The 13647-nt window shown below is 36.5% G+C and overlaps 1 protein-coding gene across 1 annotated transcript in view; it reads left to right on the top strand.

The window, feature by feature from the left end:
* Positions 1-13647, top strand: part of LOC141421631 (serine/threonine-protein phosphatase 4 regulatory subunit 1-like) — a 280678-nt gene that overhangs the window by 5801 nt on the left and 261230 nt on the right. The window contains 1 exon segment of the mRNA XM_074068483.1: positions 10044-10145. The gene's annotated coding sequence lies outside the window, so the exon portion shown is untranslated.

Here is a 13647-nt window from a genome sequence, read left to right as displayed (position 1 = left end):
GTCCCACTGACCAATGAACCTCAACAATGAAGGATAAGAATGATAAACAGATGCTAAGGGGAGGTCACTACCAAGAGAGGGAGGGAAAAAGAAGAAAGTAAAGAAGGTGAATATGGTTGATGTACTTTCTATACAAGAATGAATATAGACTTTTAAAACCTGTTGAAATCACCATAAGAAGAGGACTAAGGTAGAAAGGAGAAAAATGGAGGGGATGAACCAATTTGGAATACAATATGTATATATGTGGAAATGTCATAATGAAACTCTCCCTACAGATACCTTAAAAATGCCTTCTTTTTCCCAAAATGGGGTATTAATAGGAAGATAAACCAGGTTCTGTCTAGGGATTGGTATCAATGAGAGGGGGGAAGACACAAGGAAACCATGTAAGAGGGTGAATATGGTGGAAATATTATGTACTCATCTATGAAAATGGAAAAATGAGATCTGTTGAAACTAAGAATGAGGAAAGGAGAATGATGGAGTGAATTTAGCTAAGATATTGTCAGCACATATTCTAAGCACCTAGTAGCTCCTTAGTGGGACCATGCTTGGTATGGTAGGCTAAAAATTCCCAATGATCCTCACCTCTTGTTACTCCCTTGTGTAACTCTCAAGTGCCATAGGGACAAAATGTTACCTTTGAGATTAGTCTAAAAGACTGTCTTGTGTTTTTGCATCTTTTGAATTGCTTATTTTGATGAAACAAGCTGTTATATTGGAAAGGCCCATGTGTCAAGGAACAGAGGGTGACCTCTGGCCAACATTCAGCAAGGAATTGCAGCTGTCAGATCAGTAGCCCATGAGGAACTGAATCCTGTCAACAACCACATGAACAAAATTGGAAACTGATCCTAAACTATTTCAGACTTGAGATGACTGCAGCACCAACCGTTGACTACAGTTGGTTGTACCTGTGAGGTACAACCATACTTTAATTACTGACCTACAGAAATTGTGATTGTAGATTACATAATCTTACAGAAAACCCTAAAGATTCCACAAAAATTCTATGAGAACTGATAATTGAATTCTATAAAGTTGTAGGATTGAAAATCAGAAAAAAGAATTAGTAGTTTCTACATGCCAATGGTTAATGATCTGAAAACAAATTAAGACAACTGTTACATTTATAATAACTATGAAAAAAACCTCTAGAAATAAATTTAACCAAGGAGCTGAAGATCTCTATAATGAAAAATTTAAATACTGATGAAAAAAATTGAAGAGAAAACACACACTGAAATATAGCCCATTTCATGGATTGGAAGAATAAATATTGTTAAAATGTCCATATAACCCAAAGTGATATACAGATTCTTTGAAATGCCTATCAAAATATCCAATGACATTTTTCGTAGAGTTGGAGAAAATAAATCTAAAATTCATATGGATCAAACAGCCAAAGCAATTCTGAGCAAGAAGGCCAATACTGGGGTCATCATAGTATCTGATTTCAAATTATGCTTCAAAACTATAGTAACCAAAATAGCATGGTACTGGCATAAAAAGACACATAGGCCAATGGAAAAGAATAGAGAATCCAAAACTAAATCCATGTATTTACAACCAACCAATTTTTGACAAAGGCACCAAGAACATACATAGGAAAAATGATAGCCTCTTCAATAAGTAGTACTGGAAAAACTGGAGATCCATATGCAGAAAAATGAAATTAGACCCTATCTTTCACCATGTAAAAACAAACTGGAAGTGGGTTAAAGACTTACATTTTAAGTGAAATAAGCCAGGTAGAGGAAGACAACATTTGGTAAAATGTTCTCACTCATATATGAGAGCTAAAAACGATGATTACCTAGAAGTAAAGAGTAGAATTGTGGTTACCAGAGGCTGAGAAGAGTAGGAGAAAATGGGATATAGGAAAAGGTTGGTTCATGGGTACAGAATTGCAGTTAAATAGGAGTAAGTTCTAGTGTTTTACAGCATGGTGGGGTATTATAAGTAATAGTAATTTGCTGTGTATTTTGGAATAGCAAGAAGAAAGAATTTTTAATTTTTCCAATACAAAGAAATGATTGAGGAGATAGATATGCTGATTACTGATTTGATCATCAAACAGTACATGGATTGAAAGATCACGTGGTACCCCATAAATTGTATAATTATTTTGTATCAGTTAAAATAAATGAAGTAGTAAAAACCAAACAACAAAAAGCAAAGTGTGTAAGAGAATAGATATTGTTCTAAGCCATTAAATTTTGGAATGATTTGTTATTTAACAACATATAATTCATAAATAGACATGCGCTAGGAAAAAAAATGGGACCAGTTTGGATAGAGTATGATAGGCAAGTAGAAGCAAGATTAGAAAAGTAGTGACAGGTTCCTTATAGCCTGACCAGTCATACAATTTTTTTTGAATAAGTTGATAGTCATTGGAGAGTTTTGGGTAGAGGAGTGACATGATCTAACTTAGGTTTTTGCATATTCTCTCTCAAAGCTGTGTTTAGAAAAGACCTTAGGGTTGGGGCATGGACACCAGTTAGGGTAGTATTATAATAATAAAGGTGAGAGAATGGTATTGACTTACTCCTAGTAGTACACAAATAAGTGATTCAGTTCTGGATATACTTTTATGGTATAGCTAGCAGCATTTGCTGACAGATTGTGTATAGGATATAAGAGAAAAGAATATATGATATTAAAATGACTCTAAAGGTTTTGGGTGGTAATTTGTTGATGTGGGGACTACAGGAAGAGCAGATTTGGAGGAAGGAGTACTCAGCAGTTCTGTACAAGTTCTGCTTGAAGTGCCTTTTAGACATCCATGTGGAATCGTTGAATAGAGAGTTCAGTATGTGAATATGAATTCCAGGGAGGGGTCTGGGCTGAAGAAACAAATATGGAAGCTGTCAAACTATAGAGGTATGAAGCCATGAGACTGGATGCTAATACCAAGGGTGTAAGTATAAATAGCAGATTGGATGGAAAACTGAGCCTTGGGCATGTCAACATTAGTAGGAAAAATAGGAGAGACCTGAAAAGTCTCTTCCTCTTTGAATGAGGAAGGAGAAAAGGCAGTAGAGTGGTATTTTGAAAGTCAAAAAATTTTTCAATAAGAGGAAGTATTCAAAAGGTGTGTGGTGACTCATGCCTATAATCCCAAGTTCTTGGGAGGCAGAGGCAGGAGAATCATGAAGTTATGAGTTCAAGGCCAGCCTGGGCTGTATGACATGATCCTGTCTCAAAAAGCCAAAAAAAAAAAAAGGAATCAGCTATTCATGGTATAAGTAAAATGGCTATTGAGAAGTGTCTTGGATTTAGCAATACAGAGGTAATTTGAGACCTTGTTAATAACAGTTACAGGAAGAATGGGAGAAGAATTAGAAACTCTCAAACTAGGAAAAATCTTTTGAGACATTAAAGTATACAGTGGAAGAGAAATAGAGCAATATCTGTAAAGCATCAAGAGATCAAGAGTGGGTTCTTTTTTAAGCCTGAGAGACCTTAAAGCTTTCTGATGGGGAAGATCCAGCAAAAATGGAAAATTTGATGTTGCAAGAAAGATTTGGTGAATTGCTTGGGAAAGGATAACATCTAGTGCACGAAGGTAGAAGATAGCCTAAGATCATTGTTTAGGTAGTTCATCTGTAGAACTGTATACAGGTATAGATGTTGGTAGGTGAGTTAATATGGTGGTGCAAACTTTTTAATGTTCCTTTCTACCAATTTAATGCTTTTTATTTTTCAGTGTAATAGAAAGCAAAGCCATCTACTAAGAGAGAGTGTTGGAAATTTGAGAAGAGAGCAAAAGGTATAATTAGGAGATAGTGTCAATAGATGTGAAAATGTAACAGGATTCTTGGGTTACATTAGGAGTTCATTTAAGTTCCTGTAGTAAATTTAAATTCAAATATTTAGCATGATTGTATTTTCTGCATATCAAGTTCAGCTGCATAGGTGCAAGTCTGGAGCTGACAGAGTTGAAATTAACTAAGGTTGGAATTTGCCAAGAGAGTAAGCAGAGTAAGATGATGAAAAAGAAAGGGAATGCAAGGGGATGGTTTATACTGATCTTCCATGGAATTTAAGTTAGACAAGAAAGATAATAATGTAAGGAATGAGGGACATTGAAATGCAATAAATACAATTGGTGAATTTTGAGGTGATAGTGTGTCAAAAGAATTTTGGACTGGGGTTCTCAAGTAAATGTTTGATATCATGAAACATCTATCATGTACATATTTGTTGAGATTTTAAGGAAATAACATGCAGGATCTTCTACAGTATACCTTGAAAAACTGGAATTGATTAGGTGCTCTGTAATCTCAAACTGACCTCCACTTTAACAGTGAATGCTAACTTGCTTGTAGAAATTTGCATGTCAGTGAGGTGAGATTCTGCACTCATATTTGGCTAAATATTTAACATCTCACAAGCTTGAGTTTTTTTCTCTGCCATTTCCAGATGATTTGTGATGCTGTATTTACCAATGAAGCTTTTTTGTGCTTACATGCATTTATGCAAAAGATGATTATTGTTTATGTAACATTTAATATGGCATATTAAAATGGAAAATCTTACTACCATTGGAATATTTGTAATCTAATATTTGTAAAATATTTACTGCTTTTAAAGCAGATATATTAAAATAATTTGGAAGTTTAATGATCACTTGTTAATATTCTCATTTTTCTTTTTCTTTTTTTTATTGTTTTTTCCTCATCATATGAATTGTATTTACCCTGATAATACCTTTGACCTATTATCCATAAGGATTATAGATATCTGTTAACAGTGAGAAGACAAGCTTAGTTCATGTAAAACTTGATGTAATGTAACAAAATTACATGAAACATCAATTTTATGAGGCCACTAGATGACTCTGTTGTCCTGTTATTTAAGTATGTGTTTAACCACCTAGGGGTTTTGAATTAAATACAACTATTTATTATTGTGCGTGACTGTATTGCTGTGTATGTGAATAGTAACATGAAAATGTTGGCGTGCCTAATAGCTCTATCAACCTATCATATAGACTCCAGTTTTATATAATAAATGTCTACAAATTTATTTTGTAGATCTTAGATTGCAAATTTTGGAAACCTTAGATTATATAGAAATGAACAACATTCTCCAGATGCGTATTTTAAGAACACAATTGAAATACACCAGATCTTTTTTATATTTGAACTTGATGAATAGGTTTTTGCCATAACAAATTAATACAGTAGTTAAAAATTAAATATTAAGTTAATTTGGAGTATATCAAAATAGACAGTGATACTGTTGGAGAAGTGGAATATTTTTGCCCACAGCAGGATGTGGTCATACTCATCTTACCAATAGTAGTGTTTTTTTGTATGATATATGCTGAATTAAATGCTTATTGAGTGAGAAAGCTAGGACGATAAAAATGAAAGAGAATTCTGGAAATCACATGTAATATTCAAAAGGAAAATGAATTGCAGGGTGATATATTTAGCAAAATTGACAAATGCTTTTTTACCTTGCCTGCGTCTTAGGTCTATCTTTGCCAAAAGTTTTAAACTGAGAGTTTTCCCCACCATGGAAATATATTTCCAATTCTATAATAAAATTTTATGAATTCATATTTGTAAGGAACTGCCAAATAAAGACCATGCCACATGTGGAAAAGAAAGATTTATTGGAACCAGACCACAGGGCTGTCACTCTTGGGTTCAGAGTGAAGCAGCTTGACTAAATTGGGTAGTGAGCTTTATAGGAGGGGCCAAGCCATGGGGGAGGAAGAGAGAGTCTGGTCTCTGATTATCTGCGGTCGCTAGATAGAACAGGTCGACATGCCTGGCTATTTGAGTAACTGGAAGTTCCTGAGGTGTTTTTCAAGCAGAGAAACAAACAGGGGAGTTGGGCAAGCAATCATAAATCAGGGGGTCTGGTTTTGGTGCTAGCCTTGGGATCTTCCACCCGCCCAAAGAATGCCAGGGACCTAACATTCTAGCCTTTTGTTGGTATTATGGGTGCTGATCGATCTAGCTGCTTGGTGCTGAGTGGGGGCATTGTTAAGGGGATTTGGCTGGAATTTGGAAATTTGTGAGGTCCCCAGGAGTGGAGGCTGATGGTTTTTCCCAGGCTTCATCTGCAGACAAGGCCAATTGTTGGTAGGCCAGAGAAAGTTGTAGTAGCATCTGGTGGGAAAGTCTGTCTGCTGAGTTCCTCTAGGGAATCCTGGAGGCATCTAGGGTTAAAGAGCATTTTCCTGGTTTAAGGGTTTGTATTTCCATAGCATCATTTCCATAGCACATGTGCAGCTGTTTTTTTTTTTTTTTCTATAGTAGCCTCTATAATGGATCCTATAACCAAGGGAAGGAAGCAGGGAAGTAGTATGCCTGCTCTCAGAATTAGGCCCACTGCCCCTACCTGTGTTTTAAATTCACCTATGGCAGAAAATTGAGAGCCAGATGAGGACTAAGAGCTTATGCAGGAGAGGAAGAGGGAGGGGTGGGTCTGCATGCTCTCTGAGAAGTTCCTGGAGGAGGTTAAGATAAAGTAGATAGTCAGCCAGAGAAGCAGAGTCTGTTGGAGGCAAGTTTCCTAAGAGAAATGGGTGGCCATACATTATTTAAGACCCAAATAGGAATATTACAAGGAGCATAAAAAGATGTCTGCTAAAGGCTGCATATCTAGGGATCCAGTTTCTGCAAAATCCTGTAACTCCCAAGAAAGCTTTAAGCTGCTTTTATGGTATAGGGGAGTGGGAAACAGAGGACTGGGTTGATTCACTCAGACTCAGGGAGTGAGTCTGTCCCTTTAAGGACACACCTAGGTAGGTGACCTGAAGGAGACATAATTGAGCCTTCTCCTTAAAGACTCTGTATCCCTGGAGGCCAGAGAGTTTTTAAAAGGACTCTGTTGCCCTGTAGATGAGGGGCTCTGTGGCTCTGCACTGAAGTACATCATCAACATATTGAAGAAGGGTGGCCTCTGAGTAGTGCCCATCTAATAAGTCTCTGGTTAGGATCTGTCCGAAGAGATGAAGACTGTCTTAAATTCTTGTGGCAAAACTGTCCAGATTAATTGCTGTGAAGTGTTTGTGTAATCTTTAAAGGCAAACAGGGTCATACTGTCAGGATGCAGGTTAAATGGAACACTTTTGGATATAAATTTACATTTTTAACTTTGTAAATATTTGTAACCATATTTAGATAAAGTATAGACACAACATTGTTACAAGATGGTCGTTTAAGACACATGAGCAAATATGTAAATGAACTCTGATTTAGTAGTACTTAAAGCTTGACAAGGTCAGCAGAAATCACAAATAATTTCTTTGATAAAATCTAACAGTTTTTTGTAGATGTTACTCAGAGAAGAACAATATTAAGATAACCTTGTTATTTTATAGACTTAGAGAATTTGATTTTAGTTTGGCATGACCTTAAAAATCTTTTAGGCAGTTCTTAGATTATAGTCAACTTTAACTTTGTCACACAGTGAAGTTTACCTATCTATATCCTTTCCAGTTGTTTGCTTTGTAACCTGTATTTTAAAATTAACTTTTGTAAGAATTTTAAATTTAAATAGAACTGTCTTTTTTTTTGGCTGGTGGAGGAGACTGTCCACCCCCACCACGGAGATCTGTGAAGGATAAAGCTTACCTGAGATGTCAGGTAGCACCAAGTAGGTGATTGAGGCCTACGGGCTACGTGGATGCTTACCCTGGGCTTCTCTGAGGTGATCTTGAAGGAGGCCAAGGTCCCAGGGCTGTGTCAGTCTTCTGCTGCCAGGCCCAAGAGGTCCATGAGACCTTCACTCTGTTGAGAGTGGTAGTGGGAGACTGACCTAACTTGCAGAGACAAAGGGAGCACTCGTCTTTCCAGTGTCCATTCTGGCCACATTGTGGACAGGGTCCTGGAGGCGGGCGAGGTGAAGGGCAGTGTTTTTGCCCAATGTCTTGTCTGGTTGCCTTTGAAGCAGGCCCCTGGAGGCATGCGTTGTTGTTCGGCCAGTCTCGAAGTTGGAAGAGGTAGCCTCAGGGCAGCCATCAAGAGCTGGGCCTTTTGGTGGTCTCAAGCCTCATCTCAGTTATAAATACCTTAAATGCCATTTTCACAAAATCTCCCTGGGGGGTTTGAGGGCCACACTCTGCCTGTTTAAGTTTTCTTTGAGTATCAGGGGAGGATTGGGAAATAAAATGAGAGTTGAGAATAATTGTTCCATCCTTGGAAGATGGGTCTCATGCCAAGTCATATCATATGCTTGGGTTAGGTATTTAAATTCTTTAATATAGCAGGCTGAGTCATTAGAGAAGGAGTTACGTCTCTTTTAAATTTGAGAGAGATTAGTCATGGAAAAAGGCACATGGGCTCAGATAATGTTGTCAGCTCCTGCCACCTCCTGGAGTGGGTACAGGTGAGCTGAGCATGCTTGGGAGGAGGTATGGGAGCAGGTATGGGATGCGGGTGGGGAGGAGAAGGGTAAGGGCATAGCAGGGGCTGAGGGTAATGCTAGTGGTGGGCAGATGGAGGCTGTGAGGTCACAAGTAAGAGATAAGACATATATAATACTCTGAAAAATTTTAGCTTGAGTTGAATTTAGATCAATTTTTGCATACTTTTTTTTTTAAATAAAGTTGGATGCTGGAGGCTCACACCTATAATTCTAGCTACTCACGAGGCAGAGATTGGGAGGATCACAGTTCGAAGCCAGCTGGGCAAATAGTTCCGTGAGACCCTATCTTGAAAAACCCTTCACAAAAATAGGGCTGGTGGAGTGGCTCAAGGTAAAAATAGTAAAATTAAAACATCAGATGGTGTATGAGAGTACTCTAATTTAATATATGTTTTAGTAGTTATTTTTTAATCTAAGTAAAATTATAGAAAACTAAGTAGAATTAGAACCAAAGAAATAACTTTTGTATTTCTCTAGTTTAAAACTCTTTTTATTTTATCTATATGATAATTTATGTAAATGAATAGTATTCCCTAGAACTCAGAAGGGTCCTGAAAAAAAATCCTTGGAATTCAGGACTCAAATTTGCTGAAAGCAATAAGAATTTTTGAATATTTATCATTTTAAAGTTATTGGACAGAACTAATTGAGAAGGATTAAGAATGGAAATTGTATAAGATGAGTGTACAAAAAAAGACATCCTGAAAATAAAAATTTTTGGGTGTAGAATTGCTGTAGGATGAGAGAGGGAGAAGAGGAACTGTGGTTACAAAGGCAGTGGATGCTAGATCATGTAAGGTCTCAGAGGCTATGTATGAACTATCATTAGTATTCTGAATAAAAAGGAGAGGTATTGAAGGAGTTTAACAAAGTAGTGCGCTGACCAAATTTGTCTAAGGAATATACCACATGTTGGGTTGACAGTAGATTATAGTAGACAAGCATTGAAGCAGGGGAGAGATTCAGGAAAACAATGATAGCATCTTAGAATGGGATGGCAGCAGCACAGTTGGTCAGAAGTGGTTGGTTTTGGATATAATTGAAGACAGATACAAGAGGATTACTTGACAAATTGAATGTACTAATCAAATCACTGGGTATACTATTATTTGCAGGTCATGTCTATATTCCAGGGTTATACCAGGTGTCACTCAGGATGAAACTGATTATTTTGGAGAAAGATTGCAATCTACATATGTGCTTCACCTGCAGACCTAAGTCTTTCTGCACCACTAGGCTTACTCCTGGCCTATTTTACTTAAGGCATAATTTTAAATAGCCTCAATCCTGGCTATTTGTTCTTTTTCCCTGAGTCACCATTATTGCTAATTGGACCAGGGACATAATGCTTAGGTAGGGGGTGTTAATTCCATAATTAGAAATATAGCTGTCATTATAGCTATATTAGAAATATAGCTGTCATTAGTTTTCAATAAATGTCCACATTCAAGATATGTTTCAGGGATGGGAGTATGGCTCAAGTAGTAGAGCTCCTGCCTAGCCAGGAATAAGGCCCTGAGTTCAGGTACCACAAAAAAAAAATAATATATCTATGTATATATATATGTTTCATCACTTTTGGAATTTTTGTCTCTTTCAGGAAAATCCAGCCAAATTCAGTGTTTTTCTCATCCTTTCTTCCCAAGGTAGCCGTGACAATGGACATGAGGTGAGAGGGAAACATCTGGGCCTCAGCCATCCTCTGTCTTCTGCTGGCATTGGGTGAATCTCATCAGGCTCAATCTTTGGTAAGTGGCTTCTGCTTTCTGGTCTGGGCTCCTCCTGTAACTTGTGGTCATCATCAGTCTGTGCATTATGTGTCCTTCTGGTCCTGGGTGCTATGTCTCTTTGGATCTAAAATCCTGTTTTTAGTGATTTCTGCAGCTTCCCTGAAGAATGTGGGCTTTTCCTTTTTTGAGATATGGTCTCACTGTGTGGCCTAGGCTTATCTCAAACTTGAGATCCTCCTGCTTCTGCTTTCTATGAGATGGGATTATGGGCATGTACCATCCTACTGGGCCTGCTTTGAAGAGTTTTAAATAGGAAGTTGGACACACTTTTCTCTACGTTTGATCCTCACATCTTTTCACTTTCAGGGCTCAGGTCAGTGGCAGTGAGAAAGGCCAGCAGAAAAGAAACCCAAATCTGTGTTTACCTTGCTTCTTTGTTTTGAATCGTCCTTATCTCATCCAGGCAGCTTCCATTTGAGAGTAGAATTTGAAGGTGGTGGAGGGGAGGTATAGTCTGGTTTTCTATTTACTTTCTTTCTATGGTGTCTTAGCTGTAGATACTTAAATTACTTCCAACTCCCAATATCTGCCAAAGGACTTTAAAAGAGTTGTATCTATCAATATTTACTGTATTAGACATGAAAGTTAAAAAATTTTAAATGAATTAATTTTAAAATAAGAGAAAGCCAAGAATAACGTCATTGTCAAAATCAAAAGAAAATTCAGAGTGGCAATGTGCTACATTTTTGCAAATCTCCTTAAGTTTGGCTTAATAAAAGACGGATGGATTCTCATATCAATTTCTGTACTAGGTTTATTTTGATAATTGTTTTTGTTGAAGTATATGAAGAAGATCTGGCTGCATACAGATACGTATTTGGGAAAAGGAAGTGTATATTTGTAGCCTAGCCTTTTCATATTAACTGTAGTTTTTTTTTGTTGTTGTTGTTTAGTACTATGTAAAAGCTCTACAAGTCTTCCTTCTTTCATTCCTTCTTTCGTTCCTTCATTCCTTCCTTCTCTATCACCATGCTCCCCTTATATACAGTAGCTTAGAGTACAGTACATTATATTATATTCTTATGTAGGTGGGCTGTTTCAATAGTTTTCATGCTCTAACATTTTCTTTTGCTCTCCACCTCCCATAGTCCCCTCAGATTAAAATTTTATTCTGTTTCTCACCATATATGTATGTATTTTTGTATGTATAAGTGATCATATATCTATCTATATATATTTAATTTATAAGTCTAGATTCTACATGTGCAGGAAAACATGTGACCTTTGATTTTTGGAGCCTGGCTTACATTGGTTAGCATAATGTTTTCCTGTTCCATCCATTTACCTTCAAACAACATAATTTCATTCTTCTTTAAGGCTGAATAAAACTCCATTGTGTATATATACCACTTTTTTTTAATCCATTCATTAGTCATGGGGCATCAGGGCTGCTTCCAAGGCATGGCTGTTGTATATAGTGCTGCAATAAACATGGGTATGCAGGTGGCTCTATCATATCCTAGAGCATATTCCTTTGGATATATGGCCAGGAGTTTACCTTAATTTCTTAATTTGTTACCTAAAGGTAACAAATTTAACGACTTAAAAAAAGGCAACTACTTAAAATTAGTGTGTTTTGGCTCCCCACATGAAGAATGAGACATTTTTAGCTTATCTATATTAATTCCTCACTTATACTCTTGTTCATCTTCCTAGTTTTTGAGAATATATTTACATTTTTGGTTTTGTTTCTAGCTCTTCTTTTGATTATGTTTGCGGCTTTAAATAAATCAATGAAAAAAATGTTCAACATTTGTAGTCATCAAGGAGATACAAATTGAAACAGCATCTGATTGGGGTAAGTGAAACCACCTCACCTTAGTTAGAATAGGTATCATTAAGAAAATGAAAAACAACAAATGCTGGTGAAGATGGGGGTGAGAGGGGAAGTACTCTTATTCACTGATGGTGGGGTATAAATTAGTGCAGCCACTATGGAAATAAGTATGGAGGTTCCTCAAAAACTTAAAACTAGAAGTACCACATGATCCAGCCCTACCACTGCTAGATATATACCCAAAAGAATCAAAATTGACATACAATGGAGATACCTTCCTACCCATGTTTATAGCTGCACTATTTGTGGTAGTCAAACTATAGAATCAGCCTAGGTGCTCACCAACAGATGAATGGATAAAGACAAAGAATTTACTCAGCTATTATGAAAAATGAAATTATATTGCTAGAAAATGGATGGAACTAGAGATTATCATGTTAAATGAAAATCAACCCCCCTCAGACAAATACTGCATTTTTCTCTTATTTTTTGGAAACAAGCAGAAGATAAAACAATATGAATCAAAAAACCAAGGTCATGAAAGAACTTGGGAGGTGGAAGGGGGAGGGAAAAGAGGGAAGGAGGAGTAATAAAGCAAGAGAGGGAGTGAATATGATCAAAATACATCATACAAAGTGCATGTGTGGAAATATCATGATGAAACCCTTTACAATGTCCAACTTAATAATCACTAATGAAAATGTACCTATAGTTAATTTCTGCTAAACCCAATGTAAGTCAGAGTAGATCAGAGTGACTGTTTTTTAATAGTAGATTCTTAAGATAATTGAAGGAAGAAGGTTTATTTATTCAAGTACAATTTCTGCTTCCAATTATCACTTAGGTAATTCAGGGCTCTTCCTCTATTGAAGAGTAGCTAAGAGACAGGGAGAGCCAATATTACAAAATTGGTGGACCTCCACATGGTAGAATAAAGCAGGGGGAAAAAATACCATCTTCTTACCCATGATCATACTTTTACTAACAGTGACAGATGGGAAAATTGAGGCCCCAAAAGATACATACCCAATGTTTAGTTAAGCACAGATATTGGACTACAGTCCAGTTTATCCTCTTTATTATTTTGATTGTCCTGAAGGCAATTGGGGATTGAAACAATAGGTTTTATCAACTTAATCATAGGTGGAAGCAAAAATTTATCAATATTGCATTTTCATACCTTTTTATTGTTTTTAAAATCATAATCTTTAATTTTTTTGTTAGTTCTGGAGTTTGAACTCAGGGCAGTGTACTTGCTAGACAGGTGCTCTAACACTTGAGCCACACCCCCGGCCCATAATCTTTACATTCTTATAAATTTGTCTATTTATTCATTTGCATGTGAAATAAAGTTTATTTTTGATATTGTATTTGCCTTGTGGGCTTTAAAGAGTTTTGTTTGTTGACAGATGTAAATTAAGTAAAGTCCTAGGAATATATCGCATTTTGAGCTTGCATTTCTGTTTAAGTTTTTTAAAAAAAAAAATTCAGGTTCAGAATGCTGTATACCACATAGAGGAAAGAAAACCCATCTACTCTGGTCCAACTGTATAAATTATGCATAATGTTTAAGAGCAAGGTCCTGTTTCTATTTCAATTATCAATTTGAATAGAGCATTTTTGGTAGTATAAATGTAGACAGCAGGCATTTCCTACACTTAATTTATTCTCTCATAACCAAGA

The sequence above is a fragment of the Castor canadensis genome, chromosome 3 (assembly GCF_047511655.1).
Source record: "Castor canadensis chromosome 3, mCasCan1.hap1v2, whole genome shotgun sequence".
Taxonomy (NCBI): Eukaryota; Metazoa; Chordata; class Mammalia; order Rodentia; family Castoridae; genus Castor; species Castor canadensis.
This window is presented reverse-complemented; position numbering and strand designations above follow the sequence as displayed.